The 25,919-nt window shown below is 37.2% G+C and overlaps 1 protein-coding gene across 1 annotated transcript in view; it reads right to left on the bottom strand.

Annotated features, from left to right (window-relative positions):
* LOC150088464 (DNA mismatch repair protein Mlh3-like) overlaps nt 1-25,919 on the bottom strand; it is a 186,186-nt gene that overhangs the window by 120,205 nt on the left and 40,062 nt on the right. The window lies entirely within an intron of this gene.

The following is a 25,919-nucleotide window of genomic DNA, read 5'->3' as shown; positions in this document are numbered from 1 at the left end:
TTGAGATTTTAGTTAAGGCTTTAGAACACTTATCTATAATACACATTTTACTGACAATAATTTCATTACACATTTTAGAATCAGTAATTATTGGATCTTTTGTAGGAAGCCACATCTCTTTTGAAGACTTTAGATTTTCATCACAAGTCTCTTTATGTTGTATTGCATGCTCAGTCTCACACAACACTGAGTTTTCTTGGACTGCACAATTTGAGATTTTGTTTGTAGCTTTAGAACACTTATCTATAATACACATTTCACTGACAATAATTTCATCACACTTTTGAGAATCAGTAATCTCAGATTCTATATTTTTGTCACAAAGTGAATTCTCCCATTTAGTATGTGTCTGATTACATGCATCTTCATGTAACTTAATGCTGGTTTCACTAGGGAACAATATACTTAGGGGGTGTGATTCAATACTTTCTATGGAAGGATCACTCTTTGTCACATAATTTGATTCTTGTCCACGTGGAATGTCATCGGAATTATAATCACCACTTTTTGTTTCTCTGTGTAAATAGTTTTCCAAAACATGAAGTTCTTTAAATGGAGTTTTCAAACTTACTTCCTTTGAAAAAGGAGTACTAGTCTTTCTTTCATTTTTAATTTCCTTAGAAAATTTACTACTAAACCTTGCAGGTGCATTTTCTCCAAGAGCCTGATAATCAATCAAACGGGACCACACCTCAGAAAATCCATCTGAACATAGAGAAGACTTACACACATCACTATCAGAAGGATTAGGCTGATAATTTTCTGAAGTACACAATTTCTGAAATTCAATATTTAGAGGATGTTTAGAATAAATTAAAATATTTTTCCCATTCTCTGTTTCTGCCTGGTCTGTAAACAGAAAACCTTCTTTTACGACAGTATCTGAATCCAAAGAATTTTTTTCTTCTATGTTAGAGCCCTTGGTAACATTTTCAGACACATATGAAACATTGTTAAATACTGGAGTCTCTTGAACAGAAGTGACTTCAGTTATATATTTCTTTTCTTCTATGCTTGATGAAGTTAATGAGGATGTTCCTGGTACTATTTCAAAGCTTTGATGACTGAAAAGAGGGGATGTATGCATATTATTATTATTTTCACTCGTATTCTCTCTATTTTCACTTGATGAATTACTTTGAAATAAAACTCTGTCTTTTAGGCTCATGGGTGAAGTTGTCTGACTCCTTTTTTCTTGTATTTGTATGTTTGGAAAATTTGGCGATACAGATTCTATAACATTTTCTGAAACTTTATCTAAATTTGGAATGGAAGTTACTTCATTGCACATAACAGCATCAAAAGGTTGTGTTACAATAAAAGGCTGGGTAGGTGAAAAATACCCAAATTTATTCATATCTGTTGTATTTTCTGGGATATTCATAGATGAAGAAACTTCTACAGGCATGATTTCCATTACAGAAGTATCTTTAGAAACAGAATTATCATATAATCCAAAGTCATCATTATTCCAATTCATATTTTCAAAGTGTAAGTCACTTCTACTATTGATTTTTTCATTATGTTGTTCAGTGAAAGTTGAATCTTTCATATTATTTATTTCACTTATGCTATAAGTTGCAAATACTTCTGATGGTGCATGATCTGGTAAAGATTTTTCAACATCATTATATACACAGCAATCCTTGACTATATTTAATTCAACACCCCTAGGAAAACAAACTTGATTCTTGATTTCTTTAATTAAAGAAGTATCATTAGAAACAGAATTAGTGATTAATCCAGAAACACTACTGCAAAGTTTATTTTCAAAACATATCTCACTTCTATTATTAGAACTGTTATTTTGTTGCTCAAAGAAAGCTGAACCCTTTGAATTTATTTCATTTATGTTATGCAATACAGATACTTGTGGTGGTGCTTTACCTGGTAGAGATTTTTCAATATCATTAGGTACACAGCAATCCTCAACTGCATTTAATTCAGCTACATTTGCAGCATCTCTAGGAAAACAAACTATGTCTAAAATATTAGTTTTTGCCAATAATTCTTGATTAGTTAATTTAAATTCATTCTTACATTTTTGGCATTCTGTGGCTATTTCTTTTAAATTATTTTTACATAAAACTGACTGCATTGTAGATGCATCACCATCTGAATTTTGACATATCTGGTGTTTGGATGGTGTTACACTAGACTGATCATTATTTGACTTACATACTTTAACACTATCACTTTGTATGATATCACCTCTCTGTTTAGGTGATAAATAAATAGATTCACTCAGCCTTTTAAGTCCATGCCCAGTAGTTACAGATGGATATGCATTACAATCTTTGGATTTATCATGTTGCTTTACATTTTCTAAGCTGAAATTACATGGCATCTTTTCTTGCACTTTCTCTTTATGAGCGATATAGTCATTTAGTAATGTTTGCTGTTTATCCAAAGTACAGCAATTAAGGTCATTCACTGGAATTTTTTTTTTCAACTCAACATTTCCTCTAAGATTTCTATTAAATTTTCTAGTTTGTTGAAATCGAAACTTTTCTTTCATCTCCACCAGCTTCTTTGATGCTGTTTTTCGTTTGGCAAGAATGCTCAAAGAAGTTACTGGTTGAAATGGAATTGTTATTGGTACTTTTCTAAAATAAATCGGCTGATTTTTGTCTTCTGCGACATGCTGCTTGATTGCTGTGTACTTATGAGAGAAGTCTTCAATATCCAAAGGATCTTCACTACTTGTAATGGTCTGTGCTTTCTCTCTCAGCTTCTGTAAAGCACTATAATACACATTACTCTCTCCTGCACCATTTTGTTTAACAGATATATATTTCTCTTTGCTGCGTGAGGTGAAGCTGTCATCAACAAAGGAATCTATTTCAGAAATTTTATCCAAATTTGTTCTAAAAATTTCAACGGGTGTAGAATAAACTCTTTCAAAAATTTTATTGTCTTCTCTTTGTAGGCTCTCATTTGTAGGATCTTTTAATTTCATATTTGGATCTTTTAAATGAAAAGTGGCCTCTCTAATTTTATTTGAATCCTCTACATTTGTAGCATCAGCAACTTCTATTCCCTTCACTTTGCACATTAAGGATTGTGAAGTTTCATCAATAAAGTTAAACTGGTCAGATGTTAAAGAAAAACCAGTAATGACATCAGTAGAAGAATATTTTCTCTTTGCTGAGAGTGAAATGAGAGCATTTTTAACATTATGGATGCTAATATCTTTTCCATATACTTTGTCTTTCTCTGTACAGTTTTCTTGTTTCCCACTTTCTAAACTCTGAAAAAAATTTTGGGTTCCAAAACTTGAATCTGAAATATGAAGAGGTATGTGAAACAGATTCTGTTCTTTAAGAAAAGAAGTAAGAGCCTCTTCTAAAAATCTTAAAACTTTGTTCCACTCTTTAAATTCAATCAAAGTCTTTCTTGGTTCCAGGCACATATCATAATCTGTATATGGCCAAGACATATTTAATACAAATACTGAATTGCGCTCCTGAGCAGTTTTTGAAGGACTAGATAAATAACCATTAGGCAAAAACTCAGTCATTTCTTTATTAGCAGCACCTTTCATTCGAGTAAAGAGATGTTTTTTCAAACAGGAATTAATTATTTTGTGTAACTTAGTTTTTAACACTATACGTTTATTAACATAAAGAAACTGCCATTGTTTAGATATATATCCTTCTGTACTAATATACCCACATATTTTATATTTGTCTTGATTATAAAATATCTGCTTCATATTTTTTGTCTTATCATGGCCAAACAGTTGACCAAAAACCATGAGAGTAGAATTGCTTTTTCTAGTCTGCAAAAATATTTCACCATTAGAATCATTACGCAAAGAGAATGATACACTGGGATGAATAAGTGCTATCCTCTCCAGATACTGCCTGCAGTACTCTAGATCTAAAACTTCTGAAATATTCTTTCTGCGAACTGGCATATTGTACATGAAGTCCAAAACTGTTACAGTAGTACCAACACTTGCTCTATGGGTAACTGATTCATTCACCTTGGAGGCTTTTCCTTGCATAAAAACTTTACAGAATGTTGATAAAAAAGTACGCGAAACAATTTCAACAACACCAGATATACTTTGCAAGCTTGCCAGTGCTTCTCCTCTAAAACCATAAAATTTTTGTTTCTCCAGATCTTCAAGAGAATGGCATTTACTGGTTGCATATCTGAAATGGAATTAATACATGAATTAATTAATGTCATGCTATCATACTGAGCTATAACAAGTAGAAACTTGATACTATGAGTTCAAATAATATATAAAAGCATAAATTATAAAGATTGCACACGTTTTTAGCTACGATTAATTCTTATTAGCCCTTTGTCAGTTACACAGAATCTAACAGATGTTTTTTTTTATGTTTTTTATTTTTTAAATTTGGTAATGAAATCATCTCCTCCAATGTATATTTTGCCCAAATTTTATCTAAATGATGATACAGTATCTGTTGGTTTCATAACTAACTAGTATATTTCAATTTACTAGTTAGTTATGAAAGGTTAAATATTTGGCATTAAATAGATGCTATGCACGTGACCACATCTTTTATTTTATTTAATTTATTTTTTTTTTTTTGGAATTAGCCGAAATGCAACCTCCCCCCCCCCCCCCCAACACATCCACCAACCATAATTTGTTCCTTTGGTGGGGAAAGGATGAAAGGATGATGGAGAAAGGATGAAAACATTAAACGTTATTATACTGTATTTCATTTCACTTACTGTGTGAAGCAAAAGAGCTTGAAATTTGCTGTGTCACATAGTGGCAGTGGAAACTAGATGAAGCTTATTCAGAGTTGCTGGAGGTTCAGATGACACCCTACTGATACTTGACATACTTGGCAAGCTAATGGAAAAGGATGAGAAAATTCCTGGCTCTCTTGTACTCTCTCCAATGTGAATGTTGTAAAGGATGCAGGGCTTATGAATTTTATTAATACATATCAGTGATTATCTGATACTACATTAATAAACAAAAGCAAAGCCTCCACATTAACTGTGAATTAAATTTGCTTTACTGTTAATTAAAATGTTTTAACTCATGACAAATATCAACAGACAGATGCAATTATATCAATGGATCAGGTACAGACAAAAATTACTGGTTCAGTGAATGCTGTATTTCTGAAGTCTGTTGAATTGAGGTCCATTACACTGAGAGTTTACTGTATTTCTGAAAATTATGGGGTGTGTGAGGGTGGTGGGATATATAATACAAGATGAGTGAGGACAATGTCTGCATCAAAATGAGCAGCAAGATAAATAATAATTAATATAAGACATTTTAAATTCAACAAAAGAGAATAGCTAAAAATTTATTTTTTTAGAATAAAAAAAAACTGTAACAGGCACTACATGAGCAATTTAAGGGATATGACTGACCTAGGTCAATCAAAATCCTTAAAAATGAAGAGTTTATCAGTGTTTCTAAAACTTCTGTCTTTGATGTACCCTAAATTTAATGGATACGAATATAAACTCATCAATAAAAAAACAACTGGGAAAATTAAGAGAAAAAATCTTTAAATCCATACAATTTCTCTTCTGTTTTTTTTTTTTTTTTTTTTTTTCTAACCATAAAATAAGGGGAAGGAGAAATTTGTTGAAATCAGGAACCATTCAGATATTACATAAGGTGATTATGAAGCTTTCTGAATGTCCTTTCTGTAACATTTTGTACTACTAAAGTGTTTCCTAAGTAACTGGCAAAGGAGACAGAGTATGTCTTGAAAAAGTTCATTATTTTCTACTAATTTTGAGTTTTTTCATTTTATTTTATAAAATTTTCATACAATATGAATGCATTTAGCCAGCAGATAGAGACAAGACAGCCTCTGCAAGAATATGGTATCTTTTTTTTCATCCTTTAAAAATTATGAATGCAGTGCATTGTAAAAATTGAGCCATTTTGAAAGTTTTAATATTTTTGTTAGTGGTACTTAAGAACTTTGCAATCAAACACAATTAACAAAAGTGAGGGTTACTTCTTTTATTTTATTTTACTAGCACACATTCAGCCCTTCCCCTTCAAACTATATAACTGCTGATGCCTCAGAATTCAGGAAACACTGCACTTGATAAAGAATGCAATAGCTAGCAAAAACATTAAGTATAGCATACCATGGTCATATTTTAGTTTTTGAAAGTGTCATGTACCTAATTATTAACAAATTTCAAAGCATAACTGGCAATAATTCTAGCATTATTTTTGAATTATGCTTCTAGAATATATTGATATGTAATGACATAAAAATATGTTTCAGTTATGATCTGGGCAAAAATATGTCCCTTGTTGTACATGTGGGCTAAAAGTTAAAGAGCCACAGTTACATGTTCAAAGGGTGCCTCTGTGCCAGGTAGGCAGGAGCAGCAGTGCGTAGCACATGCTTCTTGATTAGACCGGGGTTCGAGTCCATGACTACCAAATATGGAGGATGCGGAAAGGTCAGGGAATGGCCACCGCATATCCCCGGAGCAATATGGCCTTAGTTGTTAATGCTCCTAAAAACCAAATAACAACAACATGTTCAAAGAGCCACATAAGGATCTTTGAACTGCAACACTCTTCTGCTTATTCGGGGACTTCAATGCTCATCATCTGCTATGGGGATCTCCAACAATAAATAATAAGAATTACTAATATGACCCAAGACATACCAAAAACAGTTGAATCACACGTTTGCTGACAGCCTCATTATTTGTCAGTCACAAACTATGAATTCCATTGAAAGGCAACTTCAACTATCCATAGCCAGAATAGAATCGTGAGCACAACGGAATGGCTATTCCTTAGCAGAAAATAAGTCAACTGCAATTAATTTCTGTAAAATACTTAAAACTACATCCTGATCCTGAAATATATTTAAAAAATAACCCGATTCCTCTTACCAACAATTTTTGTTTATTGGGTTTATATCTAGACAATAAACTGAATTTTTCAAATCATATAGCCATTTAGAATGGCCTGTCTAAAGAAACTGAAAATCTTAAGAGCTGTCTCCTCTAACTCTTGGGGTGCTGACAGACACTCCCTATCGCATCTCTATAGAACTTTAATTCGGTCATGCTTAGATTATGAATCGCCTGTGCATGACTCGGCAAGGAACAGTTCCTTGTTATGTCTAAATACAATTCAGCAGTGTTCTAGGATAGCCGTAACAGCCTTCAGAACATCTCCGGTCCATAACCTGTATATTGAGGCAAATGAACCCCCAATGCACCTCAGGCAAAAAACCTTTTTTGTAACTATGCTGCAAAAATTAAAAGTATTTCATCTCATTTCAGCTGGGAATACCTGTTTAATCCTCCATATGTAATGTTATCCTGTAATGAACCTAATGAAAACTGCCCTGATGGTCTTCGATTGCAAGAGATCATGAGCAGTCAAAATATTAACTTTCAGCACATCCTTGATGACTATGCTTCTCCTGAACATCCCTGGATTCAATTCTCACCTCGTTGTGATACTTTCTTTCTGAGATGGGGAAAAGACTCCCTGCCAAACAGCAGCTACATGAAGCCCACATCTTAGAAAACTCAGAGAAAATACTTATTTATACACTGATGGCTCCAAAACAGATGAAGCTGTAGGTGCTGCAGCACTTATTTCTACATTCTCAATATCTGTATCTCTTCCTACCAAATGCAGTATCTATACCATAGAATTATATGCAACAAAACTGGCCCTAGATAATATAAGCAAGCAGCATTTTAAGCAAGTTCTGATACACACTGACTCTTTGAGTGCAGTCACTGCCATTCAGTCTGTTACTTCTCCCCACCATTCCATTCTGAAACACATCTGATACAGACTATATCAATATTAAACATCCAACCAGATAGTCACCTTCTGCTGGATCCCTGGTTATGTTGGCATCCCAGGAAATGAAAGTGCAGATTGTGCTGCTAAACATCCTGACAGTGGATCATTCTGCCATTTGAAAGTCCCATACATTGATTATAAATTCACTGTTAAAACAGCATATAAGCTTATTGGTCAGAACTGTGGCAAACTCAACTCAATAATAAACTATTCTAGATTAAAAAAGAACCTCAGCTGTGGACTTCTAGTTTCAGGAGAAGCAAGTGAGAAGAAGTCATTTTAGCAAGGCTCCGAATTGGTCATTCTTATACAACTCATCTGTTATGGGAGAGAATCCTCCTCAATGTCCCATCTGTCAGACCCAACTAACAATCAAACATATTCTAATAGAATGCTCACAGTACTCAAGTATCTGAAAATCCAGTTTTTATTCTCTATCCAATTTGCAAGACACTTTAACTTTATTACACATACTTGGCCAAAATGCAAATTTTGAAGAACTGTTTCGAAACACAAATTTATATAACCATCTCTGAAAGCCATAATATAAAAGTTTCAGTCACAAGAAAATCATGAACAGGCACAATATGGCCCAGGAGGCCCCTGTGCCAGAAATCCTCAATAACAACAACAACATTTGGGATTACTGCTGCCCATTTGTAGTACAGTAAAGCATCAGTTATCTGGAATAATTAATGGCAGATCTCTTCTGGATAGCCAAATTTTCTGGATAATCGAACCAGAAAATTTTCCAGAGAATTGAAGAAATTTAATATTTAATCTTAAATTAAATTTTATATAATTTATATAATATTAAATTTAATATTTAATAAATAAATTTAATCTTACCTCACGATTAAATTAAATAAGATTAATTAAATAAAAAAATTATAAACCAATCTCAGAAAACAGAAACATCCATCCACGCATTTTTATACAAAACAGGAAAATTAGAAAGATTTTTAAATGTTCTCGGTTTTTTTGACTTAACGATAACAAGCACGGACAATCTGTACATCCCAGTGGCATTTGCACATACAGCAACTGTAACCCACTCTTTTCTCATCTTAGTGGCTAGCGTTTTCTCAGTAATGCTTTCCATAATAAGCCCGTCTCATCAACATTATAAATGTTTTCTTTCTCATAATTTGCTGTAACTGAAGCAAACTTAATTTTCAAAGGACACGGCTGCCGATTCATCTGCTGAAGGTTTCTCACCTTGAATATGTAGTTCATGTATACCATGTCTCAGTTTAAAGTTTTTCAGCCAACCTGTGCTTGCCTTAAAACCTTCATTACCTATTAATTTTCGATTAAAATCCAATGCTTTTTCACACAACATTGGGCCAGACGCTGGTCTACCTAAACTTTGCTTTGAAGAAAACAAAAAAATAAACTGAGAGCACTCTCTAAAGTGGCATTTTCAGGTTTTGACATCATATTTTTCCTGCTAGATGTTCCTTCACTATCCATAATCGACACAAATTCTGTTATAGCATTGGAATTTTTCTTGGTGTCGTTGTTTGTTTGTTTGTTTGGTTTTTAGGAGCATTAGCAACTAAGGCCATATTGCTCCGGGGATATGCGGTGGTCATTCCCTGACCTTTCCGCATCCTCCGTATTTGGTGGTGACGGGCTCGAACCCCGGTCTAATCAAGAAGCGTGTGCTGCGCACTGCTGCTCCTTCCCACCTGGCTACGGAGGCGCCTTCTTGGTGTCGTAAATTGTTGAAGTCTCCACATTAAACTCTTTGGAGAGATTTCTTAAATTTTCACCTTTTTTAATTCTATTAATAATTTATGTTTTTTTGTTGCAATGTTAAAACTATGCGTTTTCTTTTTGTTCACATTTTACCGTAAAAAATTAAGAAAAATAATAAATCACACAGTTTCGGGGTGATATTATTCTTATCGAATCTGGAGCTAAACTAATCTGAAATTCAGTCAAGGTTTCCGAAAAAATTCACTAATCTCTGTGATATTTTTATAAAGCACATTTCTGAAGGTCACAGAAATCTAGAGGTCACAACCATAAAACAATAAACACAATTTGCAGTTTTCACAGTTTATTGGGCTTTTTGTTTGTACAATGTTATAAACAGGTAGTAAACTCAATCTTTCGCTTATTATAATCAAAATTCAATATTTTCACCGCTTCTTGTAGACTCCTTCCTTAGACTCCAGTTGGTGTTAAAGCTTAAAAGGAAATTTTCGGAAATTTCTTCTTCGGGAAATTTTTTTTTTATATGTACAGTAGAATCCCAGTTATCTGTAACAGTTAAGACCGAGGATATTTTGGAGAGTCAATATCTAGAGTATAAAAGTTAAGCAGGAATAAATTATTGAGAGAAATTACAGTAATTTGCATTTATTATTTACACATTATATACTGCACACACACAGCTTTAAAATAATGCCAATGTGTTTTGGCTTGAAAGATGTCAGTCTTTTTCTTTTGCAAAATTTTGTATTTTCTTTAAAGGTAAAGCGACCAGAATTCCCAGATTATGCGGGACAGTCCCAGATTACAGTCCCGGATTACTCAATGGCAAACACTTAATATAAGCATTATGTTTGCCAGGAACCAATGGTACAGCAGAAAGAGTTTTTCGGTAGTAAATAAGCTGTGGACGTCAACAAAAACAACTGACTTAGAAACGCTGAAAGCAATACTACAAGTTAAGTGCAATTTTCATAATTCTTGTGAAAAATTTTATGCAAAATTGCAAAGAATGAAGAATTAAGAAAAATTCACTCATTGTAAAAATATATTTAATTATATTATTTAATTTTATTGTTAAAAAAAGTATGTATTACTATTATTTCACAGAAAAAAACCTAACCTTTTTCACTAAACAAAAATGAAAATCGATTAAAAACATGACCCCTCTAATATGTTTTATCCCCCCTTCTAATTACAACTATTTATCTCAGTTCACGTCCTTTACCAGAAACCTGTTCATTACGTAGCGTAACATGAGGGGTACCATATACTGATCTATTAGGTTTTCTAAGTCTTCCAAGGAGAACAAGAAATTAGGAGGGAGATATATAGAAGCTATTGCGAGAGCGATACCAATTACAATGCACACTGCCACTACTTCAAAAGGAGACTGAAGAGAAACATGTTTGGATGGAATGTTGTTTCTGACAATAATTTCCACCCCTCCATGAGCTGGCGTGTCAACATTCCTATCACGTCTGAAGATAGTATAATTTTTCAGAGTAGTATAATTTTTCAGAGTAGTATAATTTTCATAATATAATTTTTATTTTCACTTGTGAATTTAAAAGAATTTCCTGTAAGGCTATGCCAGCTGGTTCATACTGATCAATAAGATTCTGTAAATCATCTTTTGTATTATGAAAACCTCTACAATTCCACTGAAGGAAACTTTTCATCATGTGGTTTTATGGGTTGTTTTCAGTTCTGACAGTTTTTTTGTTGCAGTTTGCTTGTATCGATCTATTTTTGTTTTGTCTTTCTTAGGAAAGATGGGTCACGTCCATCTCATTGGTTGCATGTAATTCTAATATGCCATCATCTGAATCATGATGTTCGTTAATGTCCATTCCGGTGGAGAGTGATGATTGCAGTTTCATGGTTTCTGTCACTTTAGGTTGTACTGTTGACGAAACATTGGTTGGTACAGTAATTGGGATATTACTGGCTTGTTCACTTGTTTGTTGTGTAGGACACTTTTTGAAATAGAGAGCAACAAGCGTACCCAATTCACAATAGAAATATTTGAAGGAACTGATATTTCAGTCTGGATCCCTACCGATTAGAAATGTTGAGCTGCTGTGGCATACATGTGCTTTGTCTCTGTTTTGATTGTCTGTCTTCTCGCTTCTGAGTATGTCACTTTGTTTTCTACTTTATATTTTTGAATTTTTTTTCCTTGCCTCCATAGTTCACACGTTTTTGAGAAAGTCGGGTGGTTGCCCTTACAGTTTAGGCAATGCGGAGTGGTAATTATGCAGTCAGATTGGTTATGATCCTTTGAACATATTGTTGGGACATATTGCCTCATATGAGTGTCCTTATTGGGACATATGAGTGTCCTTATTTTTGGCATTTGTAACACCTGATGGGATTTGGAATGTATGGTCTGACACAGCAATGTTGGTAGCCTGCTTTCACAGATGTCAATAAGTTAGGAGTGCTAAAAGCAAGAATTATATTCCTTGTTGGAACCAGAGTTCCATCTTTTCAGGTCTTGATTCTCCTTGCTTGGATGACTTTTTGATTGTGTAATTCTTGGACAATTTCCTCCTCTGATACAAGTAATAAGTCCTATTCTGTTATTACTCCCTTAGGAGTTTAAGATGGCATGGGGAGTAGCTTTTATTGGGCGTCCTCCAAAGGTTGCAAGCTTTAATAGCTTCACAGAATGTTGAGGTTGAGTAGTCACTATCAGAAGTTCACTCCACTGGAGTCGCCTTAGTGATTTAGGTGAACCAGCAGCAGACTCAATGCATTTCTGCACTAGAAAGGGTGATAATTTTCTCAGAGGCTGATCTGATAGTAAGATGAGGAAAGCTGGTATCTCCTCTTGAGCAGTGGTTTTCAACCTCTTAGGTTGAGAATAGTCATTATCGGTGTCATTTGTCACTAGTTTTGAGCTCGATGGCTCTAAAGGTGGAAACATTTTGTTATCCATCTTTGCTCTTTTCAGCCCTGGGAGAGTGGATTTCTTCTCCCAGATTACTGGCCCCTCCATGGGGAGGCAGGAGCAGTGCCACTAGAGTGATCAAGTGGAATAAAGGTTAGTGTAGAGAGGTAGTTTTCCTTTCTTAAACTTGCTTACACTTCGTAAGACTAAGTTTGTTACTGATTAACAAGAACGAAAAAAAAATTTCAAACTGAAGACGAACTATGGCTTTAATTAAACGATCTATGAATCACTAGGAAATCGCTTGATCACTATAACGCTTGGCACCCGGGGCCAGTAATCCCAAATAACATACCAATTGGGTATGGGTAGTACTATACTGAAATGGTGGAGAATGAAAGAGACTCCCAGGTCCTTTTTTTCTCCACTAGCAGTCTTGGCTCATGGTAGTAAGTTTTTTTTTTTTTTCCCCTGGCTGATACTGTATAAGCTTGCTTCCTTGCATCATTTGCTACTACTTCTACTAATAATAAAATAATAAATTGACATATTTAATATTTAACTGCAAAAAACAAAACTATCACATGAATAAAAAAATCGAGTTCCACTTAGATAAATATTATTAATGAAGAAAAGAAATTTCAACTGACACTTATGTGTAATAACAACTACACTTATTCAATGCAGGGAAAGTTAACTTAAAAAAAAAAAACATCTATGAATTCACCATTATATAAATTAATGAGAATAAAAATTAATGTAATAGTCAATTTGCAGACATTAATTTTAAACAAAATTCTTACACATCACATAAGTGTGACTGATGTTATATATAATTAGCATGGATAATCTATCCAGCCTGATTGCTTTTCTGTATTTTTCTTTTTTCTCCCCACTGACTAATCAAATTTTACATTTGTTTTGGTGTGCCTTGTTCTTAAAACTTTTATTTGTATAGTCTCTCAATTTAACTATCTGTAAACTAGCTTTTTCTTTGCACAGTTCAATGAACTCTGAAATAAATACTTTGGACTAAACAATGATGCACTCAACTAGATAAAAAGCACAAACTATGCAGTAGCTGATAATGGATGAAATAGTTTCCTCCTCCTTTTTTGATAATGGAAGAAATAGTTTCATCATTAAATACTAATCCGAATCAAAAAGTGACAAGAGGGCATCACTATGAACATACAATGTGAAAACCAACAGCCAGTAATATGTACCTTTCTGATCACTACCAGATCAGGAGAATCACAAGAAAAATTGAATGAGAGCCAATTGATGCCTTTAAATAAAGTTACCAGATCCTTAGTACTCCAATGCAGGACATCTGGGGGGGATTCAACTTCCCAGAAACAATATACACATTTTTAAAATTTTTTATATATAAAAAAATATTCATATACAAAATATAAATGAAATACATATATTTCTTTGAACTAAACTTATAAAATAAAATATCACATTTCTTAAAAAAAAAAAATAAAATAAAAAATATATATATATATATACAGGGTAATTCACTACCAGTGCGACAAACTTGCAGGAGGTGTAGGGGGCACAAAGATGAATCGGAATCACATAGCATTGCAGGGTCTGAAATGCCTTCGTCATGCAGGAGGTCGCGTGAACAAAGAAGCAAAGAAAAAGAACAGAGACAGCAACTCGTTAGTGTAACAGAAATCATTTTAATGACAAGTTTTACATTGGCAAAAAGCCATGCTACAGAAGGTGTTCGAAAGTTCAACCAGAAGCAGTCACACAAGCTTCACAGCGGCGCCGCATGGAATCCCTAACATTCTGGAAGATTCCTGGCGTGTCTCGAATCTCCCCGGCAGCTATAGAGATGCAAGCGATGAGGTCTTCAACTGAATCAACAGGGGTCTCGTACACCAATGTCTTCATTTGACCCCAGCAGAAGAAGTCCAGGCATGATAGGTCCGGCGATCTAGCAGGCCAATGAACCGGACCACCATGACCTATCCAATGCTATCCAAATGTAACGTTTAGGTGTTGGCAGACGTCATTGATGTAATGTGGGGGAGCCCCATCATGCTGGAACCACATTGAGCGGCGCAACGACTGAGGAACATGTGCTTCTTCAATAAGTTCGGGCAGGACTTGCTGTAGAAAGATCAAGTATGCCCTACCGTCCAGACGAGGGGGCAGAAGGTACGGTCCAATGAGGTGGTCTCCAACAATGCTGGCCCAAACATTGACAGAGAAACGCCGTTGAGTTGCACGTGTTCGCGTACCATGAGGGTTCTCCAAAGCCCACAAATGGGCGCTATGTTGATTGAAGGTCCCCTCTCTTGTGAAACTTGCCTCATCCGTGAACAATACGGATGGAGCAAATGCGCTGTCTGCCGCACTCTGTTGAAGAAACCAAGTAGCAAAAGTCATCTGGAGTGGATAATCTGCAGGCTCCAATGATTGGATGAGTTGCAGATGGTATGAACTCATTTGGTTTGTTGACAGTATCCTCCATACAGTGGATTGGGAAATACCCAATCGTTGGCCTATCACTCGAGTACTCATACTCAGATTGCCTTCTGCAAGACATAGGACACTGCTCAGAAAACTTCATACCTGCACAATTACCCCCCAGGTCCTTTTCATTTGTTACCACTGTCAGTGTAGTACCACACAGTTGATATGTTACTCTGGGGTTACTGCTTCCTATATGCAGTACTAGACATTTGTCAATTTTTTCTCAACTTTTCTAGATCCTGTTGCAGCAGTGTACTGTCATTAGTGTCATTAACAACCCTGCCGACCTTTGTATCGTCTGAAAACTTGGACATCAAGCTTGATATACCATCATCAATATCATTAATAAATACAGAAAAGAATAATGGGCCCAACACTGAACCTTGGAGGACTCCACTAATAACATTAGTCCACGAAGAGCAGTGTCCATTGATTACCACTCTCTGTCTTCTCCCACTCAACCATCCCTTTATCCATAGCAGCGATTTTCCTCCAATGCCAACACTGCTCCAATTTGTGCAGCAGTCTTCCATGTGCAACAGTATCAAAAGCCTTTCTAACATCCAAATACATTTGTATATGATATCAAAATTATTCTTTGCATCCAGTTCCTTTGTGACCACATCACAGTATCCAATCAAATTGGTCAGACAAGACTTCCTCTTAACAAACCCATGCTGTGTCCGAGCTATTACTGAAGTCTTGTCTAGATGATCCTGCAGTGCTTCTTTAACCAGTGCCTCCCTTAATTTTCCTAGAACAGATGTTAAACTAACAGATCTGTAATTACTTGTGTCGCCTTTGATCCTCCTTTGTGAATTGGGGTTAAGTTTGCACATCTCCAGTCCAAGGGTACCTCCCCTGAGTCCAAGTGAGCTCTCATAATTATGGCTATAGGTTTGCTTACTTCCTTTAATATAACTGGATAGATCCCATCCACCTCAGGTGCCTTATGTTTAACTTCAACAATTTCTCCTCCAATTTGCTCTCAGTTGTTACAAAACCATCTAGCTCACTGCCAGAGTTTAATTCACCTCTGGCATTCCCCTCCCTGAATAACTCAGTGGGAGAATGAGAGTAGCCTTGTGCAGGCGAAGTTTTTACTGCTCCTGGAACAGAGAAGTTTTTTCTGTTTTTTTTTTAGCTTAAATTGGCATATTAACTTATTTTCTAGAGTAGCTTTATATTCCTAGTTACGATAGTTTAAAGTTTAACTTAAGAGATTTTGTAGGTATTACTTAGTATCAGTAAGGGTATCAAATCCACATGTTACAAGTTGCAGCTCCGCTGAACTAGAAATTGTTTAGCCATATTTAGCCGCTTTATTGACCAATTCTTATATTAAATTATTTTCTATAAGTAGCTTATAGACCCAGTCAGGATCCTTAGTTTATTCAGAATTGAGACAACAAGATTTGGAAGTTAATTAATACTTAAAGTGTCGTTAGATTTACTGTTCGTAACTTGCCGCCACTGTTATACGATACAACGTTATATCCCGAACTAGATGGCATAAGCTTAGTATAGTATAGTATATAATATAATATTTTCAATTAATCAGTAAAATCAATTAATCTTGTTAAACTTCATTGTCAATTAAATTGTACTTTTTAACTAAATACATATAATGACTTAGATTACAAACGTAACATAATTAATTAATATATAACTTGATACGGAAGTTATATAAACGAAACTCGTGGATAATACTCGATACTGAAAAATAAATATAGCGTTATAACTGTGTTGGGATACAAGTTTAGGGTTATAATTTTGTACTGAAATTGAAATTTTATTGAAATTAAATCGAAATCATGACTCAGACCAGAGCAGCAAAGCAAAAGGCTCAAGCTAATGGGAGTGTTATGGCTCAGGGGAGAACTGAGAGGGGCAGTTGCCCTCTGAATGACAGCCTTTTAAAATGCACTGCTTGCTTGATGTTTGTGGAGCAATCGGGTACGGGACATGATATTGCCATGGGGGATGTCTTTGTGTGTGCACGATGTAAGGAGTGTAAGGAAATCAGGTGACAACTCAGCGTTGTTATGGGCCTATATGAGAGCTTGAAGGACAGGGTGGATGCCCTCAAAGGATCTAAATTGAGGGGCCCATCAAGCTCTCAGCTGCCCACATCAACGTCAGAGCTTGCATTTGGTCATCATGCAACACAGCGGCAACCCCCAAGGCAGAATGCACGGGTACCACAGCATTTTTTTTTTTTTGGTAGTTATTGGCGCATCAGCTTCTGTGGCCATAATGCACCTCCAAAGGTTTTTGTAGTACTTTGATCCAAGCCCGAGGCAGGATTCGAACCCGCGACCTTTGCGTTGCCAGGTAGGCACTTTGCCCACCCGGCTAGCCCGGTCGGCTCCCACAGGAACTAGTAGTCGTTGGTGACTCTATTGTCAGGAAACGGGGAACATGCTTTGTAAAAAGGATAGGTGGAACAGGACCAGGATATGTCTGCCAGGGGCAAAGATTGATGACGTTGTAGAGCGGATATCATCTTTTAAGGGCACAAAAGGTGATATAGTTGTACACGTTGGCACTAATGATATTAAGAGTAGGAGACCGGCGGAATTACTTAACAAGTACAGGTCACTGTTGAAAAAAAAGCTGTGAACTAGGGTTGAATTTGAAAGTGTCTGCAATTCTGCCCAGACATGATAGGAGGGAGTATATGATGAGAGCCTTGTCGATCAATTCGGCCCTGGAGAGATTGCGCAAGGCTCAAGGAGTAGAATTTTTTTTCAGTCTGGTCTGTACTTGTTAACAGGAGAGACTGCTTCTACAGGGATGGGATACACTTAAATTGAAAGTGTGCAAGAATATCTGCTGATGCTATCGAAGCAGTGTTAGGTGGGTCGGAAAACTGCTAGCTTGGGGGGGGGATACAAGGACAAATAGATTAACAATAGCCACTGGCAGAGGTGAAAGAGATTCTTGCACTGCTTCTATTGGAATGAATAGCAGCTTGGAAAACAAGATGCAGGATATTTCAGAGACTGCTGGGATTCATTGTGGTACAAGTAAACACATGGGTTGTGTCAGGGTAGCTAAGAACAGGAACATGTGCATGTATACTTGCATGTACACCAATGCTAGGAGTTTGGTAAATAAATTTGATAAATTGAGGTATTGCTCAAAACATCAAAGGCAGGTATTGTTGGGATATCAGAGACGTAGTGTTACACAGATATAAGGAATGCAGAACTGGAATTTGTGGAGTACAATGTGTACAGAAAGGATAGACAGGACAGGAAGGGAGAAGGGGCTATGATATTAGTTAAGAAACACATAAACTACAAGTAAGTGAAGCCAGTCGACTTTGCTGGACAGTGCAGTGCAGTGCAGTGCCGAGTCAGTTTGGTGTGACATAAGCATTGAGAGATCAAAGTAGGAGTGTGCTATAGGCCTAATGACTCTGATGAGAAATAATAAGAAACTGTACAGGGAAATAGAGTGGGCCAGTAAATCAGATCATCTTATAATGGGGGATTTTAATTTCTAATACATTGACTGGAATTTGTGGGTTGGTCACTCGCACAATAGCAAGGCTTTTGTGGATTTATTGGATGATTGTTTTCTACATCAGCATGTTCGGGAGGCAACTAGAGGGAGTAATACACTTGATTCGATTATTAGTAGTGATTATTCATGCATTAAGAATCTGTAGTTAAAGGAACCACTAGGTGGCAGTGATCACAGTGTGCTGAAATGGGATTTACTCAAAGAGGTAACTACCATCAGGGGTAAAGGGAAGGTTTTTTGCTTTCGTAAAAGCTACTACGATGGTCTGAGACAGTAATTAAATTTTATACAGTGGGACCGGGCAACTGACGATGTTACCAACAGCAAATTCAAAATGGGAAGCAATCAAAGAACTTATCTTGGAAGCTACTAGGCTTTACATACCAACTAAGAAATATTGTTCAAGGTTTAGGCCTAAATGGATGTCAGATGAACTAATGAGACATATGACAGAGAAGATAAATGCATGGGATACATATAAATTAACACGTGACACAGAAGCCTATGATAGCATTAGCATTAGCATTAGTAGAGGCATTTGATGTAAGAAAGCAAGCTTATGCAGCATCAGCCAAAAAAAAAAAAAAAAAAAAAAAAAACCACTTCCACTTCACCCCTCTGTTCGTTCAAAATACCTGTCCAGCTGAGCCTTAAACTTATTTAGGCTATCAACCTCCACCACAAGGGATGGAAGTCTGTTCCACCAACCAACCACCCGCTGGCTAAAGGCAAATTTCCGCACGTCTATCCTACATCTGTCTTTCCTCAATTTGAATTTATGCCCTCTCAGGTGATTTTTCTGAGCTAGAGGAAGAATCCCATCAGCATTGAGCATGCTTAAACCATTCAAGGCTTTATACACCTCTATCAGATCACCTCGCTGGTGCCTAGTCTCCAGACACTGTAATTTGCAAAACTTAAGCCTTTCTTCGTAAGAGCACCCCTTTGTTCCATTCACTAATCTTGTTGCCCTTCTCTGTACTCGTTCCAGCAGCTCTACATCCTTCTTGAAATGAGGCCTCCAGACCTGTATACAGTACTCTAGGTGTGGCCTGACCATCGCCTTATACAATGGAATAATCACCTCCTTATCCCTGCTGGAAAAATTCCTGTATATCATTGACAATACTCCATGAGCTACTCTTGCAGCCCGTCTGCAGTGCTCAGAGAACTTCATATCTGCCTGCACAACCACCCCCAAGTCCCTTTCATTCTCTACCACTGTCAGTGTTGTACCACAGAGTTGATACGTTGCTCTGAGGTTGCTGTTTCCCATGTGTAGTACTTTACATTTGTCAATGTTAAACTTCATTTGCCACCTCTCAGTCCATCTGCTCAACCTTTCCAGATCCTGTTGCAGCAGCATAGTGTCAGTAGTGTCCTTGACAACCCTGCCAACCTTTGTATCGTCTGCAAACTTGGACATTAAGCCCGATATACCATCATCAATATCATTTATAAATACAGAAAACAATAATGGACCCAAAACTGAGCCCTGAGGGACTCCACTAATAACATCAGTCCACGATGAGCAGTGTCCATTGATTACCACGCTCTGTCTTCTCCCCCTCAGCCACCCCTTTATCCATAGCAGCAATTTGCCTCCAATGTCACACTGCTCCAATTTGTGTAGCAGTCTTCCATGTGCAACAGTATCAAAAGCCTTTCTAAGATCCAAGTATATAATATCAAAGTTATTCCCTGCATCCAGTTCTTTTGTGACTGCATCATAGTATCCAATCAAGTTGGTCAGGCAAGTCTTCCCCTTAACAAAACCATGCTGTGTCTGAGCTATAACTGAAGTCTTGTCTAAATGATCCAGCAGTGCTTCTTTAACCAGTGCCTCCATTAATTTTCCTGGAACAGAAGTTAAGCTCACAGGTCTATAATTACTTGTGTCAGCCTTTGATCCTCCTTTGTGAATTGGGGTCACATTTGCACATTTCCAGTCTATGGGTACCTCCCCTGAGTCCAAGGAAGCTCTCATAATTATGGCTAAGGGTTTGCTTACTTCCTTTGCTGCCTCCTTTAATATAACTGGATAGATCCCATCCACCCCGGGTGCCTTTCTTGTGTTTATCTTCAACAGTTTCTCCTCCACTTTACTCCCAGTTATTTCAAGATTCTGTAGCTTACTGCTAGAGTTGAGTACACCTCTGGCATTCCCCTCGCTGAATAACTCCTCATGTGTGAATGTCGATGCAAAATATTCATTTAGTTTGTTAGCTACCTGAGCAGGATCATCAACACTTGACCCATCAATATCAAGTGGACCAATCTGATTCATCCCCTTCCTTCTAGAGTTTACATAAGTAAAGAACTCTTTGCTGTTTTTCTTTGCATCCCTTGCCAAGGATTTCTCGTAATCTGCCTTCGCCTGCCTAACCTCCTTTGTAACTTGGTTGCATATCAACTTGTATCTATCATAGGCTTCTGTGTCATGTGTTAATTTGTATGTATCCCATGCATTTTTCTTCTCTGCCATATGCCTCATTAGTTCATCTGACATCCATTTTGGCCTAAACCTTGAACAATATTTCTTAGTTGGTATGTAAAGCCTAGTAGCTTCCAAGATAAGTTCTTTGAATGCTTCCCATTTTGAATTTGCTGTTGGTAACATCATCAGTTGGTCCCACTGTATAGAATTTAAATACTGTCTCAGTCCATCGTAGTCGCCTTTACGGAAGCAATAACCCTTCCCTTTACCCCTAATGGTAGTTACCTCTTTGAGTAAATCCCACTTCAGCACACTGTGATCACTGCCACCTAGTGGTTCATTTATCTGCAGATTCTTAATGCATGAAGAATCACTGCTGATAATCAAATCAAGAGTATTACTCCCTCTAGTTGCCTCCCGAACATGCTGATGTAGAAAACAATCATCCAATAAATCCACAAAAGCCCTGCTAGTGTGTGAGTAACCAGCCCCCAAAATCCAGTCAATATCTGGGAAATTAAAATCTCCCATTATAAGACACTCTGATTTACTGGCCCACTCTATTTCCCTGTACAGTTCCTTATTATACTCATCAGAGTCATTAGGCCTATAGCACACTCCTACTCTCAATTTTGATCTCCCAATGTTTATGTCACACCAAACTGACTCCACACTGCACTGTCCAGCGATGTCGACTGGCTTCACTTCCTTGGTTTTTATGTGTTTCTTAACTAATAGCATAACACCTCCCCCCTTCCTATCCTGTCTATCCTTTCTGTAGACGTTGTACTCCCCAAATTGCAGTTCCGCATCCCTTATATCTGTGTGACACCACGTCTCTGATATCCCAACAATATCTGCCTTCGATGTTTTGAGCAATACCACAAATTCATCAAATTTATTTACTAAACTCCTAGCATTGGTGTACACGCAAGTATACCTGCACCTGTTTCTATTCTTAGCTACCCTAACACAACCCATGTGTTTACTTGTACCGCAATGGCTCCCAGCAGTCTCTGAAATACCATGCATCTTGTTTTTCAGGCTTCTGCTCATTCTAATAGAAGCAGTGCAAGAATCTCTTTCGCCTCTGCCAGTGGCTACTGTCAATCTATTGGTCTTTGTCTTCCCCCAAGCTAGCAGTTTTCCGACCCACCTAACACTGCCTCGATAGCATCAGCAAATATTCTTGCACCCTTTCTATTTAAGTGTATCCCATCCCTGTAGAAGCAATCTCTCCTGTTAACAAGTACAGTCCAGGCTGAAAAAAATTCTACCCCTTGAGCCTTGCACAATCTTTCCAGGGCCGAATTGATCGACAAGGCTCTCATCATATACTCCCTCCTATCGTGTCTGGGCAGAATTGCAGACACTTTCAAATTCAACCCTAATTCTCGGCTTTTGTTCAACAGTGACCTGTACTTGTTAAGTAATTCTGCCGGTCTCCTACTCTTAATATTATTAGTGCCAACGTGTACAACTATATCGCCTTTTGTGCCCTTAAAAGATGATATTCGCTCTACAACGTCTAGGTGTGGCCTGACCATCGCCTTATACAATGGAATAATCACCTCCTTATCCCTGCTGGAAAAATTCCTGTATATCATTGACAATACTCCATGAGCTACTCTTGCAGCCCATCTGCACTGCTCAGAGAACTTCATATCTGCCTGCACAACCACCCCCAAGTCCCTTTCATTCTCTACCACTGTCAGTGTTCACAGTGTGCAGTGTACAATACACTTGATTCGATTATTAGTAGTGATTATTCATGCATTAAGAATCTGTAGTTAAAGGAACCACTAGGTGGCAGTGATCACAGTGTGCTGAAATGGGATTTACTCAAAGAGGTAACTACCATCAGGGGTAAAGGGAAGGTTTTTTACTTTCGTAAAAGCTACTACGATGGTCTGAGACAGTAATTAAATTTTATACAGTGGGACCGGGCAACTGACGATGTTACCAACAGCAAATTCAAAATGGGAAGCAATCAAAGAACTTATCTTGGAAGCTACTAGGCTTTACATACCAACTAAGAAATATTGTTCAAGGTTTAGGCCTAAATGGATGTCAGATGAACTAATGAGACATATGACAGAGAAGAAAAATGCATGGGATACATATAAATTAACACGTGACACAGAAGCCTATGATAAATATAAGCTGATCTGTAACCAAGTCACAAAGGAGGATAGGCAGGCAAAGGCAGATTATGAGAAATCTTTGGCAAAGGATGCAAAGAAAAACAGCAAAGAGTTCTTTACTTATGTAAACTCTAGAAGGAAGGGAATGAATCAGATTGGTCAACTTGATATCGATGGTTCAACTGTTGACGATCGTGCTCAGGTAGCTAACAAACTAAATGAATATTTTGTATCTACATTCACAGATGAGGAGATATGCAGTGAGGGGAATGCCACATGTGTACTCAACTCTGGCAGTAAGCTAGAGAATCCTGTAATAACTGAGAGTAAAGTGGAGGAGAAATTGTTGAAGATAAACACAAGGAAAGCACCAGGGGTGGATGGGATCTATCCAGTTATATTAAAGGAGGCAGCAAAGGAAGTAAGCAAACCCTTAGCCACAATTATGAGAGCTTTATTGGACTCAGGAGAGGTACCTATAGACTGGAGATGTTCAAATGTGACCCCAATTCACAAAGGAGGATCAGAGGGCAACACAAGTAATTATAGACCTGTTAATTTAACTTCTGTTCCAAGAAAATTAATGGAGGCACTGGTTGAAGAAGCATTGCAGGATCATCAAGACAAGACTTCAGTTACAGCTCGGACACAGCATGGTTTTGTTAAGGGAAAGTCTTGCCTGACCAATTTGATTGGATACTATGATGCAGTCACAAAAGAACTGGATGCAGGGAATAACTTTGATATTATATATTTGGATCTTAGAAAGGCTTTTGATACTGTTGCACATGGAAGACTGCTGCACAAATTTGAGCAGTGTGGCATTAGAGGCAAATTGCTGCTATGGATAATGGGATGGTTGAGGGTGAGAAGACAGAGAGTGGTAATCAATTTACACTGCTCATCCTGGACTAATGTTATTATTGGAGTTCCTCAGGGTTCAGTGTTGGGTCCATTGTTGTTTTCTGTATTTATAAATGATATTGATGATGCTATATCAAGCTTTATGTCAAAGTTTGCAGACGATACAAAGGTTGGCAGGGTTGTTAAGGACACTACTGACGCTATGATGCTGCAACAGGATCTGGAAAGGTTGAGCAAATGGGCTGAGAAGTGGCAAATGAAGTTTAACATTGACAAATATAAAGTACTATATATGGGAAAGAGCAACCCCAGAGCAACGTATCAACTCTGTGGTACTACATTGACAAGGTATAAGGTATAAGGCATGTTCGTGTCAGACGGCACCTGGGATTTCTCCCATCTCCGCGTGTGTTCCGCTGTATCGAGGACAGTACACTGTCAAGCCAGAGACTTGAAAATGTGTGGGTCGTGTCTGTGCAGTGTGATATGTTGTGCCCATTGTTTATCCGGCTTATTGGCCGCCAGGCCCCTAGTGGGGCCCGACGTTGCCCATACTCTGCCACGTGGAGGCTAGCCGGGTGTATCCAGTATCACAACAATTTGCTCTGGCAGGTCCTGCCACCTAGTTTCCTGGGATTTCAGTGGCTAGGGCCTATTTAAAAAAAAAAAATAATAAAATAAAATAAAATAAAAAGTTTATGCATTTGACATTAATGCTTAATGGGATTGCTGTTAGGAAATCGCTGGTTAGGGTTGAACACTAAAGAGATGTGTTAAAGGCCAAATAGGTCGGGCAAAATTTTGATGTTATTAAATTTAGACATGTAACGCTAGATAAAAGCTGATAGTGTTAGATATCTTAGAGATTTGCACAAAACCGGTAGAATTCAGACGTTGATTATAATTTGGCGGCATTGTTAAGGGGTGTACTTGGTCGATTTAGTGAGAGAGAGGGGGGGGGAGATTGAAGACTGGGGAGGAAACAGATAGAAGAATAGGGACGGATAGAGTAGGCATCCCCAAAGAGGTCAGTGGAGACGAGCCCCACCATGCGAAATATGGGGGGTAGGCAGGGAGGAGAGGAGACAGAGATCCGTCTCCTCCATTCCCTGCCTGGGGATGGGGTTTTAAAGGGAACCAGGTTAGAGTACCCAGTTCGGATAGCCAATGGCGTGTTGGCAGCAAAGCCGCAGAATGTCTTCGTCGGTGTCTTGTCCAAGGAGTGTCGAATCCGGTATGAAGGTCCAGCTGCCCATCCCGCTCTGGGGGTGGGATATGTTAGCTGGCAGTGGGGAACCTACCAGGTGAAGGGGGGGGAGACACACACATTTACTTCATTCGTAATGTGCATTCACACTCTACTTGCATTCTTTTTTTTTTTTATTTATTTATTTATTTATTTATTATTTTTTTATACTTTTTTCTTATTTTATAATTTTTTTTTATTTATTTATTTTTTTTTATACTTTTTTCTTATTTTATAATTTTTTTTTTATATATATATATTTTTTTTTTTATTTATTATTATTTATTATTATTATTTTTTTTTTTTATTTCACTCAACTCATTCATCTTTTTCTCACACACCAGGAGGGGATGCAATGATGGGTAGTGTAAATTTAAATACTAATTAAAACCAGGGTTAGTGTGTACTTAACTTAGCATTTGTGGTTTGTGTTCTTTTCTCTCACGCTTGCACTTTTATTCATTCTTCTAGCTCTCATCTCATTTATTCGACTCTTTCTTTCTGCACTGCACTCTCTGGGCACCGCAACTTACTGTTATTCTTCAGTTGTGGTGCAGGCCTAGCTGCAAGGTTTTTTTTTTTTTTTTTTTTGCAGGCCAGGGGAGAATGCAGTGATAGTGTTTATGTGGTTTGTAAATGTTTGTTGGTACAGTATATATAAAGTAATGTAAGTTATTTTTAACTTTGTATTCTTTCGGCCAATTACATTTGCTCTTCTGCTCACTCCCATTCACTTTCTCTGCATGCATTCCCATCCCCCTCCCCTACATTGG

This window comes from Mastigoproctus giganteus, chromosome 3 (assembly GCF_048544385.1).
Source record: "Mastigoproctus giganteus isolate SK-2022 chromosome 3, ASM4854438v1, whole genome shotgun sequence".
NCBI classification, from domain to species: domain Eukaryota; kingdom Metazoa; phylum Arthropoda; class Arachnida; order Uropygi; family Thelyphonidae; genus Mastigoproctus; species Mastigoproctus giganteus.
This window is presented reverse-complemented; position numbering and strand designations above follow the sequence as displayed.